Here is a 26,975-nt window from a genome sequence, read left to right as displayed (position 1 = left end):
GTGCATCTACCTGGAAAACAAATAGGAATTCCACATCGATTACCAAATTGAAATGGTTTGCTATTTATGGCCTTTGCAGGTGATGCTGATCTTCAAGCTCCTGTCTTCCACAAGGCCTGCTGCTGTCATGTACCTTAAGACTACCAGCTGCCATTCTAATCTTAGACTTTAGCCGTGGAATGTTTGATAAATATTATGATCTATAGTGTGTTAGACTAGATAGGTAGGGGATCTAATCTCACTCCAGGCCAAGTGCGTTCACCTCAGTGACTTAGAAAGAGCTAGTGATTTGCAGTTACATAGTTGCAGCAGATGATGTGGGCCTCCAAATTCCTGACCACAGCAATGTCTGTTGATGTCATTTAGCATAACATTACCTGAAGAGATACTAATAGCAGACTTGAGCTGTGGCACATGCTTTATGTACTGTCATTTGTAGTTTATACCATTAGAGAGGTAGGGTTTCAAAGCTAGTTGCAGCCAGCTTGGAGTGTGTGTGTACTGTGTGTGCTGTCTTCTGAAAACATTAATTAATGGTACTATTCTCACTGTAGCCAGGTTTGTGTGTGTGGATGCGAGACCATTTTACATCAGCATATGTGATCATGTGATCATTGGACTTTAGTAGCCTAATAGCCCTTTGTCCCTTACAATCCTAGTCAAGTTCTTACCCATATTTACAGGATCAGCACATATTGCCTTTGTCCACGAGGGATGCAGGCAGAAGCCCTGTGTTGAAATGATGGTCATCCAGGCATTCAAACAGATTGCCTTTGAAGAGGGCCAATGAGGTACACTGTTTGCCTTTAGGTGGGAGTCTGCTGCAAAGGTTTGTTAAAGTCTGGTAGACATATCTCCCCTATCAGCATGTATTCATAATGTCAAATACCAGGTTAATTTATTAACAGTGAGTAGTCCATATACCATTCCACCTACAGATATGCAGCATTTCCAGTACAGAAGGGTCACACATTGCTCTGTATGCAAGGCAGAGATCACGTCTGAATAGTCTATATGACACAAGCTCCCATGACAGTTATTTCAGATGATCACCATAGGACAGATACTGGGGACTTGAAGTTCTCTTGTGAGGAACCTTTGTGTTGTGTGCAATTACTACTGTTGCTTGGAAAGGTACATGACAAAATGGCTTCCACTCAAATATTGCCATGCTGAGACAAGAGTGCACAGAGTTTATAGCTATGTCATTATCAGGTGACAGTGCCCTCAGTAATGACCACCACTGGTGAGACATGGTAATGTGTTAAAGTATGTGTAAACTTGTGTGGCCAAGTATATCACCCATCAGTATGTACATCAAGTGTTGCTACTGATGTGCTACTTACCAGAAACATTGGTGTTACAGGAAATGGTACTACTTATACACTTGCATGGGGTTTATGGCCACGAGTATGTCAACAAGCATTTGTTCATGATGACCCCCTTGTAGGAGATCAACATGACTGGGGGATTGCATGACTGCTCCCCATTTGCTGTGCCATAAGAAGCTTGATTTACTCCTGCCAGGTACAGCTGAGTCTATGCAGGTGTACAGGTGCTTGCATAAAGCATTGGTGTAGAGATCAGCATTGTTGCCTGTCCCAGCTGAGGGGAGAGGTGCAATCAAGCTGCTTGTACTATCACATAGGAGGTTATAGTTGTTTGTTTAAGTTTGTTGCTGTGTTTTCTGCAAGTGTGGGGTTCAGGTGGGATTCTTCCTCATTCACTCCACAGCAGCTCTTTTGAGTGTGCACCTTTAACCCCTAGTGGGCGTGGCTTAAGCCTTTAAAAACTAAGTTATCACCTTAGAGTTCTAAAAAACTCTCATTGAAAGAGGTCAAATATCAATAGAGTTGTGTTTGCCATCACATATGGTTCAAGACAAAATATCCTGGTACCTTGTAAGTAACATGGTTTTGGAATTATTAATGCAAATATGAACAATCCATATTTGATGCCTAGAGGAGCAGTAGGCGTTAACTGCAGAAGACGCCTGGAGGAGCACTCGGCTGTAATGAGTTACCAATTTGTGGTCAGATCACACCAGGGAGGACCTCACAGTAGAGGTGCTACAGTGATCACCCATATTGGTACGTACCTGATACAGTAAGTTGGTTCATCTTGTGGGGATGTCACTCCACTGGTTTAGGGCATTGTAGTTAAGGATGTGGACTAACTTTTGGGGAAGTGAGTTTGAACATGAGTAACCAACATAGTTGATGGGTAATGAAAGTCACCCCACGCCATGGTGTTGTGATGTATCTTGATAGACACAAGTAGATTAAAATAAGCATAACAATGTCCTGATTCATGGAGTTGCTTCTGTAGCTGGCAATAGCTTGATTAGATGCCCTACCAGCAGTGAACAGCACCTGCAGTGTCTCCAGGGACTCACACTGTTTAACCAATCTGGATATGTATGTCTATTTAGCAAATATGGATGCACCACCTGCATTACCTGGCACACTTTCAGTTTTAGAGCATGTAGCATGACATGGCTATGGTGTTGTCCACAGAACTGAACCAGGTGTGTGTGAATGCACAAATGTCTGCATCTTCTAAAGTGGGGACACCTTCCAATGAGTGGTGTGTAGTGCTGGCATCCCTAGTGTGTAGTAGCATAGCTGTGATGTTGTTTGCAGATGGCATTTCCTCAATGGAAAGTCTTCCATTGAGACGCCACCTATAAGATGCACTAGGGGATGTCAGCAGGGCTTGTGAATTGAATATTAGGGCTTTTTATAAAAACTTGGATTTTGACAGGAAAAAGTACGTTAATATGTCAGATGATGAAATTAGGGCATTAAGTGAAATAATAAATAATCTTGAAATACGTATTATGAAGCCTGACAAGGGCAATGGTGTGGTGATTGTGGATAAAATGATTATGTTCATGCTATGTTGAGCATGTTAGAAGATGATTCTTATGAGGGCAGTAGATTAAATCAAATTAATATAGCGCACATGAAGTTAGATTTATTGATGGAAGATATGTTGTTTCAAGGACAGATTGCGGAGACTGATTATACATTTCTTAATAATCCCAATCCTGTGGTTAGTAGTATTTTTGGAATCTCTAAAATACATAAAGGGCTTGATAATGTGAAATTTAGGCCAATTGTGGATGGGAAGCAAAGTAAAACTTGCTTTATTAGTAAGTATTTGGACCATCATTTACAGAAAGGTATTAAAACATTTGGCTACATAACGAAGGCTTCCTGGGACTTTTTGGATAAATTAAACAATATTATTATCACAAAAAAATATATTTTGTTAACCGTGGATGTACATAATTTATTCTCCGTTCTACCACATGAAGTGGGACTTGTTTGGTTTGAAGAGCAGTTATTAAAAACTGGGATATACGAACAGGATGAAATCAATGTTTTTGTCACTTTAATGGAAGCAGTGCTAGTTAATAATTTTTTGTATTTTGAGGGACACTATTATAAGCAAAAAACAGGCGTCACTATGGGTGCCACATGTGCTCCAATATATGCCAATTATATAATGGCATATCGGGAACAGGAATTTGTATTTAATAGCCCTTTTCAGGTACATATACAAAAATATGCTAGATTCTTGGATGATATATTTGTGGTTTGGAGCGGACGGGTTAATGAAATGAAAGCTTTTTTGAAATACATTAATAATACTGTTCCTTTTTTGAAGTTTACCCATGAATTTAGTTCTGACAGGATTACATTTTTGGATTTTACTATAGTAGTCGACAAAGAGGAAAAAAGTTTAATTTCTACCATATATAGAAAAAATACATTTTCAAATTCCTATTTAGATTTTCATAGTTGGCACCCTCACCAGCAGAAGAAGTCTTTAATAAAGGGGCACATGGTGAGGGCAGCCAGGATGGTTAATTGAGAACAGGAATTCTACAGGGAATTGGATTTTATGGTAGATATGTTAATCAAAAGAGGGTATCCTAAAACGTTATGTGTGGAAGTGAGAGATGAGGTAGTACGGAAAAGGACACAGGGAATATATAGTCCCATATTGAATTTTAAAAGATTAACACAGGGTGATTTAAGGGTGGGAGAGAATGTAAATTCTAAGTACGGTGAAAAGAATAGAGATGTGATGCGTCTTATGGTTAGCACAAATGATGTTTAAAAATTGGAATATTTTAAAAATGGATAGAGAAGTAGGGGTCTCCCTAAAATAGTATATAGAAGGGATAGGTCCTTCAAAGAAATTCTGCAGCATGGACAAGGTAGTAAATTGGGTGTTGGAGGTAGACCCATTGGCAATTTTAAATGTGAGAGATGTAAAACCTGTAGGTTTGTATTAGAAACAGGGCCCAATTTTAGGATCAATATGTACAACATTTTTGTAAATGGTCATTTTAACTGTCAAATGCAAAATGTAGTATATACAGCTAAGTGTGATCTATGCCGGGCATTTTATGTAGGGAAAACGTCAAGGCGGTTTAGGGAAAGAATTAAGGAACACATATTGGATATACAGCATTCCAAAAGTACTAACGCTTTGGCGAGACATGTAAGTGAATTTCCTGGACATCAATTTATGTTTTGTGTAATACAACAAGTGAGATTTGATCCACAAGGTAGAACATTAGATCTACTTTTGGATATAGATGAACTTAAATGGCAGTTAAGATTGGATGCAAACTATTTTCCGGGTATTAATGATGCCATCAGTATATCACCTGTTTTAAAACTGAAACATATTTTAGGTAGATGATTTTTAATGAATTTAATAATATCGTATTTTTTATTCATATATTAAATATGTTTTCTTACATTTTTATGATATATTTAACAAAAAATAACTAAAATTAAGTGAGTTTTATTTTATTGTGATTATTAATGTTTGCAGATGTTGCACAAAGTATCTAAATTTATATATATGTATTTAAATGATTTTTGACATTTTATTCAAGGGGGTTATGTGAAAATGGGCTATTTCCCTTTTAAGTTCTTGTATTGGGATTAATTGGTGGTTTAAATGTATTGTTTCTATTGGTTTATTATTCGTCAGGGTGGGTATTTAAACAGATGAATGATTTTGTTCTTTGTTCTGAAGACGTCTTGTGTGCAGACAAAACCTAGGTCAATGTGGTATTGTGTTTTCCATTGAATAACGTGGCTTTATTGAATTGGAGACTGTATCCCAGCATGCTCATACACTTAGATAAGCAGAGCCCAATTCAGTTGCTCCCTTCTCAAAAAGACGTCTTATATATAGATATGTCTACTGATGCATACATATATCTATAAATACCTGTCTATCACTATCTCTCTCTCTCTCTCTATGTATAGATATATTATCTATCTCTAGTAGTAATCTAGTAGTTGTCTACTGATGCACTATGTTCCTCATCTGTAAATGTGTTGTAAGTAATTGCTATGTTAAATTGTTAATCGCTATGTAATCCAATGTAACTACTGTCTGTTTATTTTAACTGTGGAGCCTTTCTCCCCGGGCATCCGCTGAAAATGGACCTACGTCCAGTCAGACACTCCCGGTCAACAAATTTAAATAAATAACTAAATACATAAATAAATAATCTCCATATGTATGTATAAATTTATATATCTACATACACACGCACACACACACACACACACACACACACACACACACACACACACACACACACACACACACACACACACACACACACACGCACACACAGACACACCCACACACACACACACACACACACACACACACACACACACACACACACACACACACACACACACACACACACACACACACATACCATATTTCTTTGTAAATAAGACCTAACCAGAGAATAAGGCCTGGCATGGTTTTCCAGGGTGGTTATGATATAAGCCCTACCCCAAAAATAAGCCCCAGTTAAGATCGTCAACAACACACGACGGACATGTTGAATTATAAAATAATATTCTTGACACCTGTTGACTGAGGTTATCATACTCTGCTTGCCATTTTTGGACCATTCAGACAACCAACTTCTTCTCTTTGCTGAAAGTCGTAAGATTCTTTCCCTGTGAGTTCTCCATGATTCTTACTGTAACCCAAATCATCACTCACACTTGATGGTTGAGATCCTTAGCACATAAACACTGACAGGTGTACTTTGATCAGTCAAATCACAGACAACGTGTGTAAAGCATGAGCACTTGATAATGAATGGCTGTGGTTGTGCCTTCTCTTCTTAACCGGTGCCATTTTGTGTTGCAACTCCGAGATGGTACCTGAGTAGTTTTCCCAGTTAATGGCAGGGTAGTTGAAATCACCCAGTATTAGGGTATTTGGTTATATATTAATATTTTCCAGTATGTTTAGAAAGGTGTAGTGAGAATCTTGGGGCATGGTGGGGGACCTGTAGCAAGCTACAATTTGGAATGCAGTCTTACCTAGTGTTAGTTACATCTGGAGAATTTCAGATGCATTGTGTTGGGCAACTATCCTGGAGGTGTGAATATCCTTGGTGAATATGGACACCTCTCCACCTTTAGTGTTTCGGTTTTGGTTTTGTGGCTGAAAAGTGTGGTAAGAATTGTGGCCTGGTATTGCAGGGGTGTTCTCTGCAGCCTTGAACCAGGTCTCAGTTACTGCACAGATATTGATGTTCTCCATTTTTAGGATTGCCTCGAGAGTGTGCATTTTGAGGTTTAGACTTCTAGCATTGAGTAGCATTACCTTCAGATTTTTCATGCTTGTATCTGTTACAGTGCTGGTTTTATCCTTTGAACCTTGCCTAAAAAAGGCACTATAGGGGTGGCAAGAGCTTTAGCCAGTAACCTGAATCCCAGGAGTGACAGGTGCAGACCATCTCCGGCAAAGCATTGTGGTTTGTCGATCATGTCTTCCCAGGCAGACAGATACTGGATCCCCTTTGAATGACACCAGAAGCTTAGCCAATTGTTGAAGTCAATCATTCTGTCCTTATACTGTGGTATCATTCTGGGTGAAGGCAGGATGCTACTCAGGGCTAGGGTCATACCTGCCTGGGCCATATGATCCAAGAGCTCTTCCGTGTCTCTTTTCATGTAGTCCAGGGAGGTACATCTCAAGTCATTCACTCCATCATGGACAATGACAGAGTCATATTTGTACTTGTTGTGGAGTGACTTGAGTGCATGCGTTATGTGGCAGATCCTGGCACCTGACAGGCAACTGACTGTAATTTTTTCCTTATTCAGCCTGTTGAGTGGGACATCAGTGTGCCTGACTATAGAGTCACCTATGACTAAAGTGTTGGGTACATTGTCTTGCCTTAGGAGCTGTTGTTGGGTGGCTCACTGGTGTTGTGAGCTATGTGTCACTTTGTTTGTGACTGGTGATTGTTTGCGCTTCAGCTTCGGAGGTCTTTTTTGCTTGGGCAGGTTAATGTTAAAGGCCTCCGCATATGTGGGTTTAGTGTTGCTATGTGTGGGTGTTGATGGTGTGGGTTTTGAAGGGCTATGAGTTGCTTGAGGTTTAGTGCAGATGTTAACCTTCTCCTCCTGACTGTCCAGCACAATCTTGGCTGGAGAGAGCTTTGCTTCCAGTTTGGCTATGTAAGTGCATCTCTCTCAGGATGTAGTGTTGGGTGGTAGGAGGAGAGGATTGTCTGTGTACATGATGCAGTTGCCGCATTGCCCCAATATGCCCAGATTCACCAGGAGAAATCACTGGAAGCTGACCCTTGGACATGCCTGTTTAGGTGCTTTTTTTGTAAAGTTTAAGAGCTGTTTTCCCTTACCTTTGCAAGGTATTTTGCAATTATAGGCTGTTTAGTGCCTATGATTAATTTTGCCTTATTGACAAGGAGATTTGAGTGCTTGTATCCGTTTCAGGCTTCCTAGTGCTTTCCAGCAGGTTCTAGAGCAAGTGCTAGTCACAGGGGTTCAGATTTTAGTGCTACTACTGAAAAACCAGCTAGTTGTAAGGAAAATTTTGAAGAGCAGACTAACTGAAAACAACCAAAACTGAGAAAAACACACTTTATAATAGCAAAGCTTTCGGATAAAATCCTTTCTCAATACTAATACAAACGAATGTAAAAAACAAATTGTTTAAATACAGGTCAATGAAGTCACATGAGCAGCAGTCCAAAAATCATGTGACCACAAGTATATAAAACAAAATTATTAAAATTAGAAAAATTAGAAAAAACATTAAAAAAACATAACATTATTGCAACCTAGTATGTTGCAATTTAACAAGAACAGGTTTCAGGGTGATCATATTATTTAAACCTGGAAAATGGTCAGAATTCAACCTAAGAATCCATTCATACTCTTTTAATTCAAGTAAATTACCACTATCACCACCTCTGGCAGAAGGTCAGATACATCAATAACTCTAAAAGAGAATCTATGCTCAATACCTGAATCAACTATGTGCTTATACAAGGCATTACTGTCAATGGCCCTTCTAATCTCCAATTTGTGTTCAATTATGCGTTCTTTTAGCTTTCTAGTGGTCTTACCCACATAGAATGCAGTACATTTCACACAATTAGCTAAGTATACCACATTAGATGTAACACAAGTGGTAGAAAAATTAAACTGTTAAACTTTACCACTAATAGGATGTTTGAACATATCACTGCAACCAACCACAATATCAGAACAGCAGTAACAATTCAAACAACCATACGTACCGGGCTTAGTGGTAGAAGTCCTCACTACAGGTCTAAAAAAATCTTTGTAACATAACATACTCTTCAAGGACTTCATATTTCTATATGAGAAAAAGGGCCTGTCACCAAGAATGTCTTTAATCTCACTAGAGGCCATTAGTACAACCCAATTCCTCTGGATTATTTGTTTTACAAAACAAGTCAAGGTATTATAACTAGTAAGATACCTAGTACATACTTTTGAACATTCTAGGTTAAGAGAACCAACATCATCCCCAAGAAAAACCGGCTTCAATATTGTCTTCCTATTAGCTAAAACTTTATTTTTTAAATCTAAAACTAGTTTAGAATCATAACCACTGTCCAGAAACTCTTTGGACATCTCATCCAACTGTAAATTAAATGTAGCATCATCAGTATTTAATCTACTAACTCTATTAAACTGTGAAGTCACAATCCCCTTAAAGACATGTGGGGCATGCATGCTGGAATAATTAATGTATCTATCAGAGTTTACCTCCTTTTTGTGAATACTAGTATGGATAGAACCCTCACGTAGTTGTATCTTAACATCCAAAAAATTAATCTCACTATCAGAGGCATCCATCTTAAATTTCAAGAAACTGGTGGTTGCATTTAATGTTTTTTCTAATTTTTCTAATTTTAATAATTTTGTTTTATATACTTGTGGTCACATGATTTTTGGACTGCTGCTCATGTGACTTCATTGACCTGTATTTAAACCATTTGGTTTTTAGATTTGTTTGTATTAGTATTGAGGAAGGATTTTATCCGAAATCTTTGCTATTATAAAGTGTGTTTTTCTCAGTTTTGGTTGTTTATTCATATTTCCTTGCAGCTTGTTCTATTGATAGTTTAACTGTAGCCTCGCAGTGCTGCACAATGTTAAAAATGTGCAAACACACGAGTTTTTAAGCCAGAAAGTTGAAAGGGATAGAAAGCCCAAAAGGCTAATAAAATTACAATTTCAGAGCTGGAAGCCACTCCTCTAGTGTTAGATAGGCAGTACAATGCTCACCACTCCCACTGGTAAGCAGTAGGACTTCCCTCTACCACAACAAGTTCTGGATAGCTCTGAACACAGAAAATAATGTACTGAGACAAGAAAAGCCTGGGATATGGACTGGCTAGGAAAGGTGGGAAATGAGCAAACAAGATAGTATTTTTTTTGTTGAAACAGGCTAAACAATGTAATAATACAGTAAATAAACACAGAAAAGGCTAACACACTTGAGTGTGTAGTCCTAAACAGTAAATGCAATGAAAACTCTTCAAAATTAGCAATTTAAAACTTTTTAAATGAAACAAGGCAAGTGCACAACTGAAAAATGATTTAAGAGGCAGTAATACAGCAGAATAAGTAGCTAGTCTACATATACATAGAAGTCTATATATACAGAAAAGCAGCTAAAACACACAGACAATTCAGATGCAGTGCAACCTAGAGCACTTGAGTTGTAGCAATATTAAAGCAATTACAGTTATAATAAATGCTCTAAAATATACTCTATATTTCCAAAATGTTTGAGAAGCACAGTTAGAACACAAGGAGATTCAGGCATTTTTTTTTGAAAGGGAAAAAGGAGAAACATAAGGCCTTCTCAGATGTTCTCTCTGTATTAGGTAGAATGAGCTAATGACACTAGACTGGGAGGATTGTCCCAGATCAGATTTACAGTAGGGGTGGGCAACTGCAAAGCCACCAAGTATAACAACAAGACATGACAGTGAGAGAGGGTGGGGACCAATACTAATGCTATTAGCCTACAGACAGTAAACTTTACAGAAAGTCAAAAAATGAAAGTTTTTAAACAGATAAAGGAGCAAAGAGACTCTACAGAATGCTTTTAACTGCAAACAAATCAGTTACCCATGCAGATTAGTTAATTGCAATAAAATACACTAAAAACTATGCAGCAGGCAATAAAAAGTGCTATATATAAATTGCTAGAAACAATAATCAGTATAAATAATCCAAAAAAACAGGATACGTATATATCTCAGCTCAGAGTTGTAGTCAATACCCCTCCTCCACTCTGCTCAGTGGGTATAGATAGAAATTCTCTCAAAGTTAGGGCGTAAATACCAGAAGATACAACCTTGGACAACTTTTTTTAAAAAAAAAAGCACAAAAGAACCAGCCCCCACTAGCCAGCAGCCAATTAACACAATCTAGCCAGGGTAAAGAAAGGCTTCTGCTAATTCAAGATGGCCTGTTCACGTGCTTTGAACAATCACTATAGAAACAAACAGGCTCAAAGCCAGCAAATCTGAACTAGGACAATACTAAAACTATAAGACTACAGACAGTAAACACTACAGAAAGCCACAAAATGAAAGTTTTTAAACAGATAAACGAGCAAAGAGACTCTACAGAATGCTTTTAACTGCAAACAAATCAGTTTCCCGTGCAGATTAGTTAATAGCAATAAAATACACTAAAAACTATGCAGCAAACAATAAAGTGTTATATATAAATTGCTAGAAACAATAATAAGTATAAATAATCCAAAAAAACAGGATACTTATGTATCTCAGCTCAGAGTTGTAGTCAATGCCCCTCCTCCACTCTGCTCAGATCCAGACCCTCCCATCCAGGAGGGAGCAGTCCCTGCCCGGCCGCTTTCCACCTCTCTCCCCCTTCCAGACTTCTATCCCGGAGGGGGCCATGGTCCGGATCCCCTCACCCAGGTGGCAGCTCTCCCAGGCAGGCTCTTTTCTGCCTCTTTTTCCCTTAAGGACTTCCAGTGAGAGGGATCCCTCATAGCTTCCACTTCTACACAGACGAGAGAGCTCTTTTCCCCTGTTATATAACTCCTAGAGGCTGCCAAATCATAATGTGTCAACCCTGCCCTTGGAACCTGTCAAGGGAGCTTCCCTTCAATCCTTCACAGCCTCATGGAATTCTGCTGAGCACATGCCCTCAGCCAAACTCTCATCCAGATTTCCGTAATGCCGGACGTCCCCTTTGCCTCCACCTAGGGCTTTCAAACTTACACAGGATATGGCTCCAGGTCCCAGCATCTTGGCCCATTTCTTCTTGTGCCTCAGTCTCTCTCCTCGGCGGCACCAGGTGTCAATGAATGTATTTTGCTTTGAGCCTTTTAGCACCTGCCCCCTTGCCTTGTGAGTGGTGCCATTGGCAGGGCAGCATCTTTGCAGTACTGGGTGAAGGACCGGAGGCTGAACCAGCACCTGTGGATGGTCCCACATGTGAGATGCCATGGCAGCCATATCTCCACACACCTGGCACCTGGGGGAATGGGATAGCAGACCTGGCTTCTGGGGGCAGCTGTTGGCATGCCCACACTGTCGGCTGACTCACCCAGCCAGACCCAGGTGCAAGACACCACATCAGCTGTATCTCTGCACCCCTGGGGCCTGGAAGGACAGGATCACAGACCTGGCTTCCAGAGGTAGCCCTCAGCACCCTCGCACTGTCAGTCAACTCCCCCAGTCAGACACGGGTGCAAGAGACCACGGCGGCCATATCTCCGCACCCTAAGGCCTGGAAGGATGGGATCACAGACCTGGTTTCACGGGGTGACCCTTGTCATGCCCATGCTGTCAACCAACTCTCCTGGCCACTGTCCTGACTCACCTTGGGGGACCCTGCCGCTTCCATGGGGCTTGTCTTATGACAAAAACTGAAGAAAATCCTACAGCTATGCTAATCATTTGCTAACCATATGAGCGAGCTTGCCTTTGAGGCATGACAGAAATCAATAAAGATAATTTCTCCACACCAGGATAAACTATGTCCATAAATGTGAACAAATACCTTTTCATACCTTACATCTCCTTACTGTCCCTTCTTCACTCACTTCCTTACTTGTATCAAATTTTCTCCCATGGCTTTCTTTGTTAAGTATACCATAAGTCTGCTTTTCTCTGACTTCATATTGCAAGTCTTGTTTGCATTTGACTATTTTATCTTTGGTTTCTGTATAAACTGGATACAATTTCTCAAACTATTAAATCACTGTCATATAACTTGTATCTGTCCTTAACCAATGTTTTCATATTATGTCTAATTTGGTATAATTATTTAATTTGCATGTGATTGTTGTATTATTTTTCTAGGCTGTAAAATCATTGTTCTCAAAATGGTTTTGCAATACTTTGGAGCTTTTCTCTCTGGACCACTCTGAAAATGGGCATCTACCCAGTTGGACTTTCCTGGTAATCATATTTTAGTCAATAGATAAACTAGCTAATTAACTAACTAAATAGAAGCACAAATTCACTCAATTAGCATGCATGGCTCATTGTACTTCTTTTTCTCAAAAAATTTCAAATACAGTTGAATAAATGGCATAGTATTTGTATATAACACGTTAAATAAGTATGTACACAATTTGCATCAGCATGACACTATAACAGAGTCCAATATATATAATTAATTTATAGGTATAACAATAGTTATCAGAGTGTATCTGTTCAGTTATTGTAAAGTGTCAATCAAGGATAAGACTTTTTTTCCATGGATTGTTAATAAATGGCTTAGGATGAATCCTTAATTCTTTAATCTTAATTTCCAACAATGCTGTGGTCTTCAGTAGGCTGTAGAAGTCTTCCAAAGTTGGTATTGTGTTTGTATTGTGTTTGTATTCCATCTTCTTGTTATACACTTCCTTGAGATTGCAAGTATTGTCCATACTAGATACATATTTGACTCATTCAAATGAGGACCTTTGTACACATTTAATAATACTAGAGCTTTAGATAAGTTAAATGATTCAATAAACAAAGCTTGTAAAAATTTTTAATACCATTCCAAAATGGCTTAATTTTAACACAGTTGAAAAAAATGTGATTCCAATCTGCATTGTGTATTTGCTCACCTCCAACATATTCCCTTTGTGGAAGAATTCATTTTAGTAATTCTATCTGGAGTTAAGAATGCTCTGTGCAAGAATTTCCAATTAAACACTTTCCAGTATTATGTAAAGGATGTATGTTTTATTGATAATAAAATATTTGATTTAATTTCTTCAGTTAGCTGCAGTGAGTGTCATTTTGTTATATAATTCCAATATCAGGATTTGTGTATTGTTTTAAAATTTATCAATATCTTGTAAAATTTTGAAATACTATTTCCCATGTCATAATCATTATATATGATTTCATATAGGTATTTCATAAGTTTAGGTATTTCTTTAAATGAAGAATTACTAATTATTCTGCATAAATCTTGTGAATATGTCAGAATGCTTTGCATAGTTAGCCAATCTTGTTGTGGAATTTTGTGTGTTGTTTCTATTGTTTGCATATCCAGAACTTTTAGTTCTTTGATACATTGAAACCAAAATACAAATCCTTTCTGTTCCCAGGGATTAATTATTTCTCTGTATATTTTATGTGGATAGCTCTTTGTAACTATGAATGGTGTTTAAAGATAAAACCAGATTTTTAAATCTATATTTGCATTAATAATTTTCATAAATGAGTCAATGTTATTATTAATCATGCAAGTTTTAGTGGGCTTAGTTATGTCATACTGCATACTAATACATAATATGTGCCATGGCAAATAGTTTTTATCTATTTGAAAATTTTTTTGTAAATCAAATTCATTTATTGAAATTACAGTTACTAATTCTTTCCAATTTGCAGAATAATTTGGATTTATCCAATCTGAGATTGTTTTAGGTACTGATGCTTTTGTATATGTTTCTATATCAGGAAAGTTTAATCCTCCCTGTTTCCATGGTCTGATATGATGTATTAAAGCTATTCTGTTTCTTTTGGGAAACAATATAAAAATGTATTAGGCAGGCGTTTATTTCTTTGAGTATATTCCTTTCTGGTAACATTTGCATTGCCAAAGCTATATATAGAATTTGGGTAGCAAAACAATTTTTATTAACTGTAGTCTAACTTCAAATGTTAATATAATTTTGTTCCACTTTTCCACAGAGATTTTAATTGTACTAATGATATTATTGTAATTTTTTCAGACTAATTCATTATTATCCTTGCATAACTAAATTCCTAAATATTTTAAGGTAGATTCTTATTTCCCTATAATGTGATTCCCCTTTGCCTGCAATTTTTTTTGTTCAAAAATAAAAAAATTGATTTTGATTTATTGAACTGGAGTTGTGAAGTCCTGTAAAATGTGTCATTTAAAATATCTAATTCTTCTAATGTCTCATTTGTATTGGATAATGTTAATAATTTGTCATCAGCAAAGAACATTACTTTAGAATTGTATTGTTCATAAACATCTACTCCTTTGATTTTTTTTTTGTTAGGAATTAAATCTGCCAATACGTCAATATCCAAAGCAATTAGAATTGGTAACATGGGACATCCTAGTTTAGAACCCTTTGTTATATGTATAGATTCAGAGTTGAAAGGACCTAGCTTAACATACACTAAATTATTTGTATATATATTCTTTAGTAGGTGAACAAAGGAAGGAGGAAATTCAAATAAAACCAGAATTTTGAATAAATAGTCCCAATTTAGGGACTCAAAGGCTTTCCCTATATCTAAGACAATTATGAGAGTTTTTTTATTTTCTTTATTAAAATAATCTATAAGAGAAATTATCCTTTTAATATTGTCATGTGTGTGTCTATGATATATAAATCCAGTTGGATCATTATTTATTGTTTTCGATAGTGGTACTTTCATTCTGTTAGTTAATATTGCTATAAATATCTTATAATCATTATTTAATAATTATATAGGTCTATATGTGGTACAGAGATTTGGGGATTTGTTTTCCTTTAAGATTGGTATGATTAAGGAATATCTCCAAGATGGTGGTATTAAATCTTGTGACTGAATTTCTAATATAGTTTTATGGACGAGGGATAGTATTTTGTATGAAAAAGTTTATATATTTCCATAATTATACCATCTATACCTGGATATTTATTATTTTTACCCTCTTTTATTGTATCTCTAATTTATTTGTAAGATATGGGTGCTTGCAGATCTAGTTTTAATTTTTCTGGTATTTTTTGTTTATTAGAACATTTTTCATCTGGATTTAATTGATCAATATGTATATTTTCTTTCCAGAAGTATTCCATATAGTGACTTCTATAGGCATCAAGAACGTCATCTATATCTGAGATATTTTCTCTTTTTTTATTGAAGATACATTTAATGGTATTAGCTTTTGATTGTATTTTGATTCTTGTGGATAAATTATGTAGATATTTGGAAGAAGTGGCCAAGGTATTAAATTTTAGTTTTTTCTAAAGCTGAACTAGTTTTATGTGTTAGAATGTTGTTGTATTTATTGCTTAATACTTCTACTTTCTTTTTCATCTCCAAATGATTTTGATTTTTTTCAGCTTTTACTGACAAAAGTTTGGATTGTAGATCTAATAATTCAGAATCCCATTCTCTGATTTTGTTTATACCAAGTTAGGGTTTTACCATATATGCAAGCTTTTAATGAGTCCCATATCATTATTTTGTTTATCTCTGTGGTGTAATTAATATCTAAGAAGAACTGTAATTCAGATAATAACCAGGGTTTGAACTCTTTAATTTTAGTTATATATGCTGGAATTCTGGAGTTAAAGATTAATGGTTTGTCCCCATTTTGGAGTTTTAGTATCAATGAATTGTGGTCTGAAAAAGGGCAGGGAGTGAATGAGAAATGAATGTTTTACAGTGTAAGTCATGGGCAGCAAATATTTTATCTATTCTAGTTTGGGTACTAAATCTGTGATCTTGATGGGAAAACAACAAAGAGTTAGCTTCTTTAAATTTGAACTTATCTACAAGATGAAATTATTCTGCCCACTTGTTTAAAGCTTTTAATACAGCAGATGTATGCAGCGGTCTTTTATTTGCAGTTTCAGAAATATCAAATATACAGTTAAAATCTCCTCCTAATACTAAGCTGCCTTTATAATTATTGGAAATTAAATCCAAGTGTTTTACCAGTTCCTGACCCAATGCCTGGGAACCAGAATAGATTGGCTATGTCCATACTCTGTTATTATATTTAACCATTACTAATGCCATAAGGCCGTCTTTATCTTCATACTTATAAATGATCTCTGGGTTAATCACATTTTTTATTTTCCATAAAATTGTTACCCCTTTTGTCTTTGTCTTATAAGTGGGTTTCATCAATATCATATATTCCTTAAGATTCCATTTGTAATTGTTATTTGTTTTGAAATTGGTTTCTTGAAGGAAGACAATTTGCGCTTTGTTCATTTTTAAATATTTCAGTAGATTTGATCTCTTGCTAGGATTGTTTAAGCCATTGGTATTTAAAGATAATAAAGTTAAATCCATCTTAGGTTATTTAAACTATGTATTTTTGTTTTATTGTGACTATTAAACATTTTCCTCTGATAACTATAAAATATATGCTTCAGCTTTTAAAGGAAATTATCAGTTTTATACTTTGAGTGTTCACCAATAAAGTAATGTTTTGGTAAGGCATACTAAACATATTTTTGTGAAATAACACATTTAAATTAATAAATGTTAACAAAACTAAGATCCACACTAGCCATGGAATGAAAATCATTCCTAATCTGACGGATAAACCTAAGTCCATCAGATTATCACTCATACCTTGACAATCCAGAAAATCTGAGCTCCATAAATTGAATTATCATATGGTGAATATTTGTAATAGGAATAAGCAATATTTATGTTATTTTGAACAGATATAGTACTATTGTAAATTAGACAGAATTATGATACAATATAAATGTCTACTTATTGTATAAGCATTTGATATTTAAATGAAAGATAGATAACAAGTAATTCAATCATAGTAAAGTAGGATGCATCATATATAAAACCTCAGTAAAATATTATAGCACACAGTTATTTACCATATTCAGCCTTATTGATGAAGTCTTTCAAAACTTATTACTTAATCTAAATAGATGGTAATAATATTTATACCTAATGTTTATAATACAAAGTATTTTACTGGATATATCAGAAGTTATATTTCATTGTTTGCCAGCATTTAAGCAATCACTTTGTTTGTTGCTAACTTACTTAAAGCATCAAGTTTTTTTATGTAAACATTGATGAAAGTTAGTGCATTTTAATTATCAGTGCATCCCTCTTCCCCCCCATTTCCTACACATAAGAATTTTCATATCTGTCGTTTCTTATTATAAAATGAGTGAAATTATAGGTTAAAAGCAAACAAAAAATCACTTATTGTGATTAATGATAATGATTACAAGTTCCCTTTTCCATATTCATATTTTACCATTTTGTAGCATATACAGTAAGTTTTAGATTTAAATGGCAACATTGTATTTTGTATAATCACAAAGGTTAAACTGAGTGATTGTTGTCAATTTAATACTATTTGTTCAGAATGTGATTGTTACATTTTGTGACATTCCTAGTTCAGGCTTCTATTGTTTCTCTTGAACAACTTTGTCAGTTTGATGTCATGTATAAAACATTAGTTATCTTGGTAACCGCTTAAGTATTATATATGGTCAAGATGCGTTACAAAAACTACAATTCAAGTTAAAACAATTGCATGACTTGTTATGCATATTTAATTATATAAGAAAATCATCATGCTTCCCCTTGATGTTCAATGTAGTGTATGTCATTTAACACAAGTTAAGACAGTAGTGTTATTATACACAAGCCCATGTTATGAAATACTGTCTTTAATATTTAAATTCAGCAGACTGCTTCATCTTATATAACGATTATATATTTTATGTCTAGATTTACTAAAATCATACATTACATAACTATTGTGTGTGTTTTCTTTTTTTGGATGTTGCTTAGTTATTTGAGAGACCGCAAGCTGTTAAGCATTATCATCACTCTGTCTCCATTACCATAGCAACCTGGAACCATCTGTTTCTGTTAGTGTGTCTGTGTACTGCTTACCAGAGGCACTCAATGCACCTGAAGCAAAGCTTCACTTCACTGCAACTTCAAGCCTAAATTCCCTCCCTTTCAGTGAGGCAGGAACCAGGAAAATAACAGAGAGCAAACAGATGAAAAAAAAAAAAAACCTCCCACCAAGCTGCCACAACAAGAGACAACACACTCCTCCAGCCCTCCCACCTCTCACTCAGCAGATGTACAAACAAACTATTCTCTGCCACAATATCCCAAATCACAGTTCTATCGACCCCCTTCCCCTAGATCCAGGGTAAAACAGCAAATGTCTCTTCCTAATTCACAAGCATCAGTAAATCGTGATCACAAGCTACAACCCACAGCTTCCCGGAGACAAAAACGCAACATATAACAGCTGCCAGTCACAGCTGCATCCATAAACACAATCTCAGGCTTAATCAAACAGCACTCAAGGCTATAATACCTGCCATAATTGATATTAACTGTGTTTAGACAGAATAATAATGACATTTGTACTAGATGTCAGACACAGCTGCATCCACTCACAACATATCAGGATTGATCAAACAGCACTCATAGCTGTAATACCTGCTATAATTTATATTAACTATATTTAGACAGAATAATAATGACATTTATATTAAGAGCTTGCTACTATTATTTAACCAGACCATACATGACATCTCTAAATCATACTTTAACTGAAGAAGGCATTAGTCTCCATGACATTTTTTTTTCAAAACACTCTACTGTTACTGCTATTATAAATCCTGTTAATTTGTTACATTTGAGTTTAAACTCTAATGAATGGCACCTTGTTGAATTCGTTAATTAATTACTTAAATTAGTATAAGTAAAATCAATGAAAAATGAACAAGATAAGTATTCACTGAGTTCAAGTAGGGGAATAGAAACTTCTATGTTTGTATTATATGTTGCTTTGTTTGGCTTATATATAATGTAAATAGTAACCCATCTTGATCTACCTTTGTTTGTGAAGAATTATTTGACTCTTTGAATATTCTGAATAAATCATTACTGTTTCTCAGTTGTTTAAGAATCCCTCCTTTTTTAAAAATAAAAACAGATGACAAGTGATGTACCATATCAGTTGATACTTTGAGAGATGTAGTTGCAAGAGTTATTTTTTTGGGTCAGCTGTCTTGGAATCCATTTTTGTTTCTTCTTTCTAGCATCAGTCCAAGGATTTGTTTATTTTATTCTTTTAAGAGTTGGGGCCATCCATTCCATTTCTTCTGGGATAGGCATTATGTTGTTGTTTTTGATGAAAATAATAGCTTCTTCTAAGTCATTACAGGTACTCATCTCATTGGCAAAAAGTATTTTTATCTTGGCTGGAAAGGCCAGTTGTGCTTTAATGTTGTATTGTTTCAACAGTTTTGGCCAGACTTTTTTCCTTTGTTCTAGTATTCTGGAAGAATAATCATTATCAAACCTTAACAGGCTTTGTTTGTATTTTAAGGGTGATTTTCTCTAAGCAGATTTTAATATTAGTTCCTTGTCCAGAAATGAAAAAAAATATATAACTATGGATCTGAGTGGAGTATTTGTTGAGTTAGAAGCAGGTTTCCTGAGTGCTCTAAGCCCCCTTTCAATTCCAAATGAAAGTCCCTCTTTCAAGTCTAAAAATTCAGGAATCCAGGTTGTTAAGAATGAAATAATGTCTTCACCTTTAGTGTTTTCAGGCATGCCAAATATCCGTATGTTGTTTCTCCTTTCCCTGTTTTCTGAGTCATCTATTTTGTTAAGCAGCTATGTATTCTATTTAAGCAGAAATTCTTTTTGGAATGCTTCCTCTTTGAGTCTCCCATCAATGTCATTTAGAGAAGTCTCTATATTTGTTATTTTTGTATGGTGTTGCCGTAATAGTTCCTTAAGAGTATCAGTCTGTTTTTGAGAATTTAATTTGAGGTTTTCTAAGTCATTTTTAAAGCCATCCATCTTCAAAGATAGTTCCTGTAAGGTAGATGTCATCAATTGCAGTTCTTTTTTCAAAGCAGCATCTGGGTGAGAATTCCTTGAGTTGTTCATAATCAGTGACTAAATATATCTCCAAGTTACTTGACAGGAAAATTTTTGTATATCTCCACCAAAATTGATATTTATATAGCTTAGTAATTTATAGATTTCTGATGTGTCCAACTTGAAAATAATAATATTTTCCTATATTATTATACTAGTTTATTCTGAAAATTCACTGCTGTCAGTTGGCCATCTAGCGGCTCATTGTACTTCTGATGTAATGTTTAACTTGTCAGTAATGTATGTAAAGAATTGTGGGTCTATATTATATACTTGAAGTTTTAAATCTTTGAACCTCATATGATTGACACCATATAAGGGAAGTTTGAAACATTGAATATATAATAAAAAATAAAAAAAGAAGAAAAACTAACCTAAACTCTCTGAGCAGGGGGGGAAGCCCCACTGGACCTCCCACACTCCTGCTACTTAAATATACCAACTCCAAGATTGCACTTCAGTACAGAAAAGTGAAATCTTCCCATTCTACACCATACGGAGCCATTCGTTTTAACATTCGAACTTGTAAAAGTTCGATCATATGGTGTCGACCATGTGACATTCAAACTTTTACAAGTTCGAGATCATAATAGGAACCCAGAATTGTAATCCACTGATTACTGGCCTATATTTAACACTGATGATTTAATTAATAGTCATCCACACTGTTGGGAAATTTCCTCAAAATGTGTGTTTTCTGAGAACTCTTGTATGGCTTCTTCCCTGATGTCAGTAGCTAGTACACAGGGCAGCAAAATACATGTTATGCAGGCAGATGTTCAATTCCAGTGATGTGCACATGGCAACAGTGCAAAAAGCATTTGGTAGCATATGATAGTGACTTACTGAACTGGTGTGAGTTATTGTATTTGCACTTGACAAGTTTTGGGTTTTCATCCCCTAAGTACTGTGACCCCTTTAACCCTATCCAATTTCAAAATGTACTTTTCCTATAGCCATTGAACAATGGAGAGAGCAACTTTGTTATTCACTGTTAGGAAATGATAACTAATGACAAGAAAATGAAGAAAATGCCTCAGCTGCATGAATATGCTGACTGACACATGAATGAGGTTTGCATCAATGCACAAAAGAAAGAATACTGATGTAAGCATGAGCAGACGTGGCTCAATGTATTCCTGATGTGATGGTCAAACTGTCAGTTATGTATGTGGTGGGATATGATGCATTGATTATCATTGCCATTTAACATTGTTTATACACTTCCTTCAAATATGTGCTTTATTAGAGCTGTTGTTAAACCTGTTTTGTGACATCAGTAGTTAGTGTTCAAGTCCAGTAATTATGAATTAGACAGTAAGGAGTTTGAATTACCGAGGCCATACCTTGCAATAGGGAGGTACAATGCATACAAGTTACTGCAGTTATTGTATGTATAAATTACTCTTTCTCATTACTGCATAATCTGTCATTCCAGTAGATTCTGTGGTTGTATCCTCTTATCTTTGCATGTATCTAAGTAATACTCAGTTTGTCAGTATTTTACAGTTGCAATGCAATACTAAACTACATTAACATCAATAACTTCCTAATCACATTATTACAGAATATACATGGACAAAAAGAGGCTGCCACACCTACTGAACCCACATTATCTACATTGTAATTTGAGCAAGAGGTGGTAGATTTATTTTCAGCTTTCCTTAAGTAGGCCTTCGAGGAGTGATACATCTGGTAGTATAGCACCCACAGAGGAATATATTAGAATGTGCTAAAAATTCAGCTGTTGTCATAAAAGTCAGGTGGCCATCAATAAACAACACTGGGCAATAGTGACATAATTTCAAATTAACACTTGCGTTTTCACAACTTCCAAGCGTTTGACTTCTCATAACTTGATTTGTACATTGCCAGTAATTTAACAGGAGGTTTGTGAGTCCAGGATTGTTAAATCGTATGAACAACAGCTATTTCATAATAGTTTTGCAATGTGTTGTTACATTTGTTGAAAACGTGTGTAAATTCAACATTATGATAACTTCCTCTGTGGTATTATTTTCTAACAAGTTGTTTTGCAGACTATTGGTTATGCAGACATGAGTTCAATTCCATGAAGGTGTACCTTGCTGAAAGTCAACAAATAGTGGCATGTGCTTATTGCTGAGTGACAGAACTTAGGTTGCCCAAAAGACAGTAGTGGAAAATAATAGTGAAGACCACTGTAATGTATTTGTGACAAAATGTAATATTGCACACTAAAGTAGTTAAGAGTTTTTGTCCCAAAATAAACAGGGATTTCATCAGAACCAATCTGACAAATATATGATTTGCTGTTTTCATACACTCCATAAAATGAGTTAAAAAACAGTTGAAGACCCATTAAAAACAATTAATCACTTACTAAAGTAATGTCCTTAAAGATACAGTAAATTAGGATTACAAAACCCATCTTTCTGTAACACAATTCAAAATTTCCCAAAACATTCCCATAAAGAATTTCCAAATAATACAGGTGGCTTGGACAAACACGAGACAGTTTTGGCATCACCAGAACAAAAAGGAATAAAAGAAATGTGATACTTGGTGGGGAAATTTTGGACTCTGTGCATCATAAAGGAAACATTTAATTAGATATTCATCAGGAAGGCAATGATTTCATTATTTTCATATATTTAATTTTAGCCATCTACAGCTTACCCCTGACTTTTTTTCATTGCTTGAGGATGTTTTATTTAAATTCCTAGAAGCAGCTTTGATGTAGCTGATTCTATTATTGAACTGAAATCATTTACTAGAAAGGTTAATTTAGCACAGTTTGAGAGAACCTAGTAACAATCAGTTGCCCGAAAATAGGCAGTTAGATAAAAAGAAAAGTGCAGTTAACCACTGATGCTCTCTGAATTCAAACATTTGAAACAGCATGTATGCATGAAATATACACTATAGGGATTAAAGGGAAACCATTTAAATGATTTAACCTTAAAAAGAAAGAAAAAGATTTACTATATAAGCTACAGGTAGATAAAATTTTATGAATTATGAAACTAGACAAGATAGGATGAATCATGATATTTGATTCACTGGATTACAAAAGTGCAGTTAGCCACTGATGCTCTCTGAATTCAAGCATTTGAAACAGCATGTATGCATGAAATATACACTATAGGGATTAAAGAGAAACCATTTAAATGATTTAACCTTAAAAAGAAAGAAAAAGATTTACTATATAAGCTACAGGTAGATAAAAATTTATGAATTATGAAACTAGACAAGATAGGATGAATCATGATATTTGATTCACTGGATTACAAAAGTGCAGTTAGCCACTGATGCTCTCTGAATTCAAGCATTTGAAACAGCATGTATGCATGAAATATACACTATAGGGATTAAAGGGAAACCATTTAAATGATTTAACCTTAAAAAGAAAGAAAAAGATTTACTATATAAGCTACAGGTAGATAAAATTTTATGAATTATGAAACTAGACAAGATAGGATGAATCATGATATTTGATTCACTTGATTACACTAGTATTACTTTTCAAATTTTATGGGATGAGACAATATACCAGGAAGTGTTATGCAATGAAATTAACCTTAGTTTTTAAAAAAAGTAGATCTACTGTTAGATGATTGGCTGACTCAAGGGTCAATAGATATTAAAACTTACACATATTTACACAATCCACATCCCCAGATCCCTATGATTTTTGACATACCAAAAAAAAAAAATCACAAAAATAGTGATTGCCCAACTTTTATACCCATAATAGCACAAGGCTAAATGAGCTACCCGCTGGCAATACATCTAGATAGGTCATAGAAAACAACTTTTCAGTGGCTGAATATTTATTAAAGGACTCTTGGAATCTCCTGGGAAGACTTAAAAATGAGTTAGTGTAGAATTGCACATATTTTTTGACAATAGATGTGACTGACCTTTTTATCTGTATCCCCGTAAGGCAAGGGGTTGACTTATTCCAGGATGCATTTATAGATTTGGAATTTTTAACAAATAATAACTTAATGATTAATGAATGTTTGGAAGTCATACTTGATAATAATTTATTTTACTTTGAAGGTGAGGCCTTTAAACAAGTGAATGGAATTGCTATGTGGGCTACTCGTGCCCCCATTTTTCCCAAATTGGTAATGTATGCATGGAAGAAAAGACATGTATGTCAATCTGTCTTTTTTATTCATTGTCCCTTATTTTAGATGATATATTTATCTTGTGGAAATAAACTATTGATGAAATAGAACACTTTGTTAATTATTTAAATCAGACCACTGATTTCCTGAGATTTACCTAAAGTTATAGTTATGAGAAAATGAACTACTTGGATACTGAAATAACTAGGACTCAGATAGGGTTTTCTTCAAACATATTTAGGAAACTCACATTTAGCCATAGTTATTTGCACTTTGAAAGCTTGCAGCCTTTCAGACTTAAAAAAGGGTTGGTAAATGGCCAGTTTATATGATTGCATTGAATGACAAATGATGATCAGGTTTTTGAGACAGAGTGCAAAAAATGAACAAAAATGTTTGTTTTTTTTTTAACAGGAGACATATATAAAGAAATACATGAAAAAGAGACATATCAGTTTTGCACCACTTATAGGTAAGGAACTTGATAGGGGAAATATGTTGGGTGTGGTTGCTTCTGGTAAAAAGATACAGAGGCTATCTGAAATAGTTATGGTGGTGATTTGACTACAATGCATGCAGCAAATATGTCACTGACATTATTAGAAAAAAATGGGCTATTTTCAAATCAAGCGATACAGAGGCTAAGGTTGTAGGAGAGAGTCCATGCATTGCATATAAAATGGCCAGGAATATTTAAAAAATCCTGGAAATTAATGACACAGGAATTATACCACCAAAAGATGAAAGGAAAAGGACTTAACTCTGTGTTTTTGTAAACAATGTAAGTATATTTTGAGATATAGTAGTTTACACATTGGTGTTAATAAAGAATTTAATATTATTCTTAAATATGGACATTTTAATACTAAGGAAGTTGTTTACTTGGTTATTTGCTCGACATGTTTAGAATAATGTGTAGTGAAAACTAAAAGAAGTTTACATAAAAGGATTTATGAACATATGTATGATATTAACAACCACAATTAAAGAAATGCTTTGTACAAACATTCATTAATTTGTTGTGGTTCTAACAAATTTTCTTTCTGTATCCTGGATGTAATTTTACTTGACGAAAAGAGGGAGTGTGGGAAAATAGACTATGGCAGCTCAAACTCAATGCCACAATCCCTCCTCCTCAGTTTAAATGAAACTGTTTCCATTATTCCCATCCTAAGGGCAAGAGCTGCTAAACTTTAAACAGGCTATAACACAAAATAAGGTTAACTGTGGATAACTTTTATATGGGTTTTACTGAAATTTGTTTTACAGGTTTCTGACTAGTGATATTTTTCAAGTTTATTATGATGATTTTTATGTATGAACAGAAAGAACGTATTTTATGTTTCACTCTTTAGTAATACCAAAAAAGGTTTTTGTTCTTTTAGAATTGTGTTATACAAAAACATATTTTGCAGTCCTAATGAACTGTAGGCAGGATTCACGAAGCCTCCGTGTAAGAGTTATGACTCATATATGGAGGCTGCAGTTAAACGGAGTGATGTCAGCATGCTTTGCATATTCATGAGAGCATGATGAATCACACTTAAGGCTAACACGGTCCGTGTAAGACAGTAGGGGGCGTGTCCATATGCTGAGCCCTGTAAGCGGACATGCCCCCAGAAGAGGAAAAGTTCCCAAAGTAAACACCCACGACAGAGTCCACGGAAATGTGAATAAACAGAACACAACACATGCCCCCACAGACTATGAACAGAAAACATATAAATAAACATGTTATATATTTTTTTTAAATTGTAAAAATGTTTAACCGTGAGTGCGCTCATTTGCGCGGGCGTGCCCGTAGCGCAGCTACAGTTAGCAGTTAGTGGAAAAGCATATAAGAAATAAATATGCAAAATAAGCCAGGAAGCAATAGTGTAGCAGTAGAGATGTTGGCTGAAGAGTAGGCATTCATGGTTCGAGCCCCCACAACACCAATTTTTATTTTTATTAAAATAAGCACGAAACAAGTCCCTGACAAATATGTACACATAAAACCACAGTTTATGTAAAATGTAATGAAATAGCCCATTTATATTGAAGAAATGTGAGGTAACAAAAGAATAAAAAATGCCAGATGTGCCCATAGCTGAGCTACAGTTTAACAGGGTGAGTGCATCTGCCCGTAGATGAGCAGTGGTTTAACTGGTGCAAAATGAGTGCCTGTAGCTGAGCAGTGGTTTAACATGATAAATCTATGTGCCCCTAACTGAGCTGAGCATAATATGCGTGCCGATAGCCAAATGAGGCTTAAACCAGCGTACCCCGTTTGCGCGGAGCTGCGCACCGTGCAAACAAGCTAACTGACGGGCAACGTTGAGCGAGCTGTATCAAAACTGCTTTTACACAGACACACC

The sequence above is a fragment of the Protopterus annectens genome, chromosome 9.part0, assembly GCF_019279795.1.
Source record: "Protopterus annectens isolate FY-2018-M chromosome 9.part0, PAN1.0, whole genome shotgun sequence".
In the NCBI taxonomy this organism is placed as follows: domain Eukaryota; kingdom Metazoa; phylum Chordata; order Ceratodontiformes; family Protopteridae; genus Protopterus; species Protopterus annectens.
Note: the sequence above shows the minus strand (reverse complement) of the source record.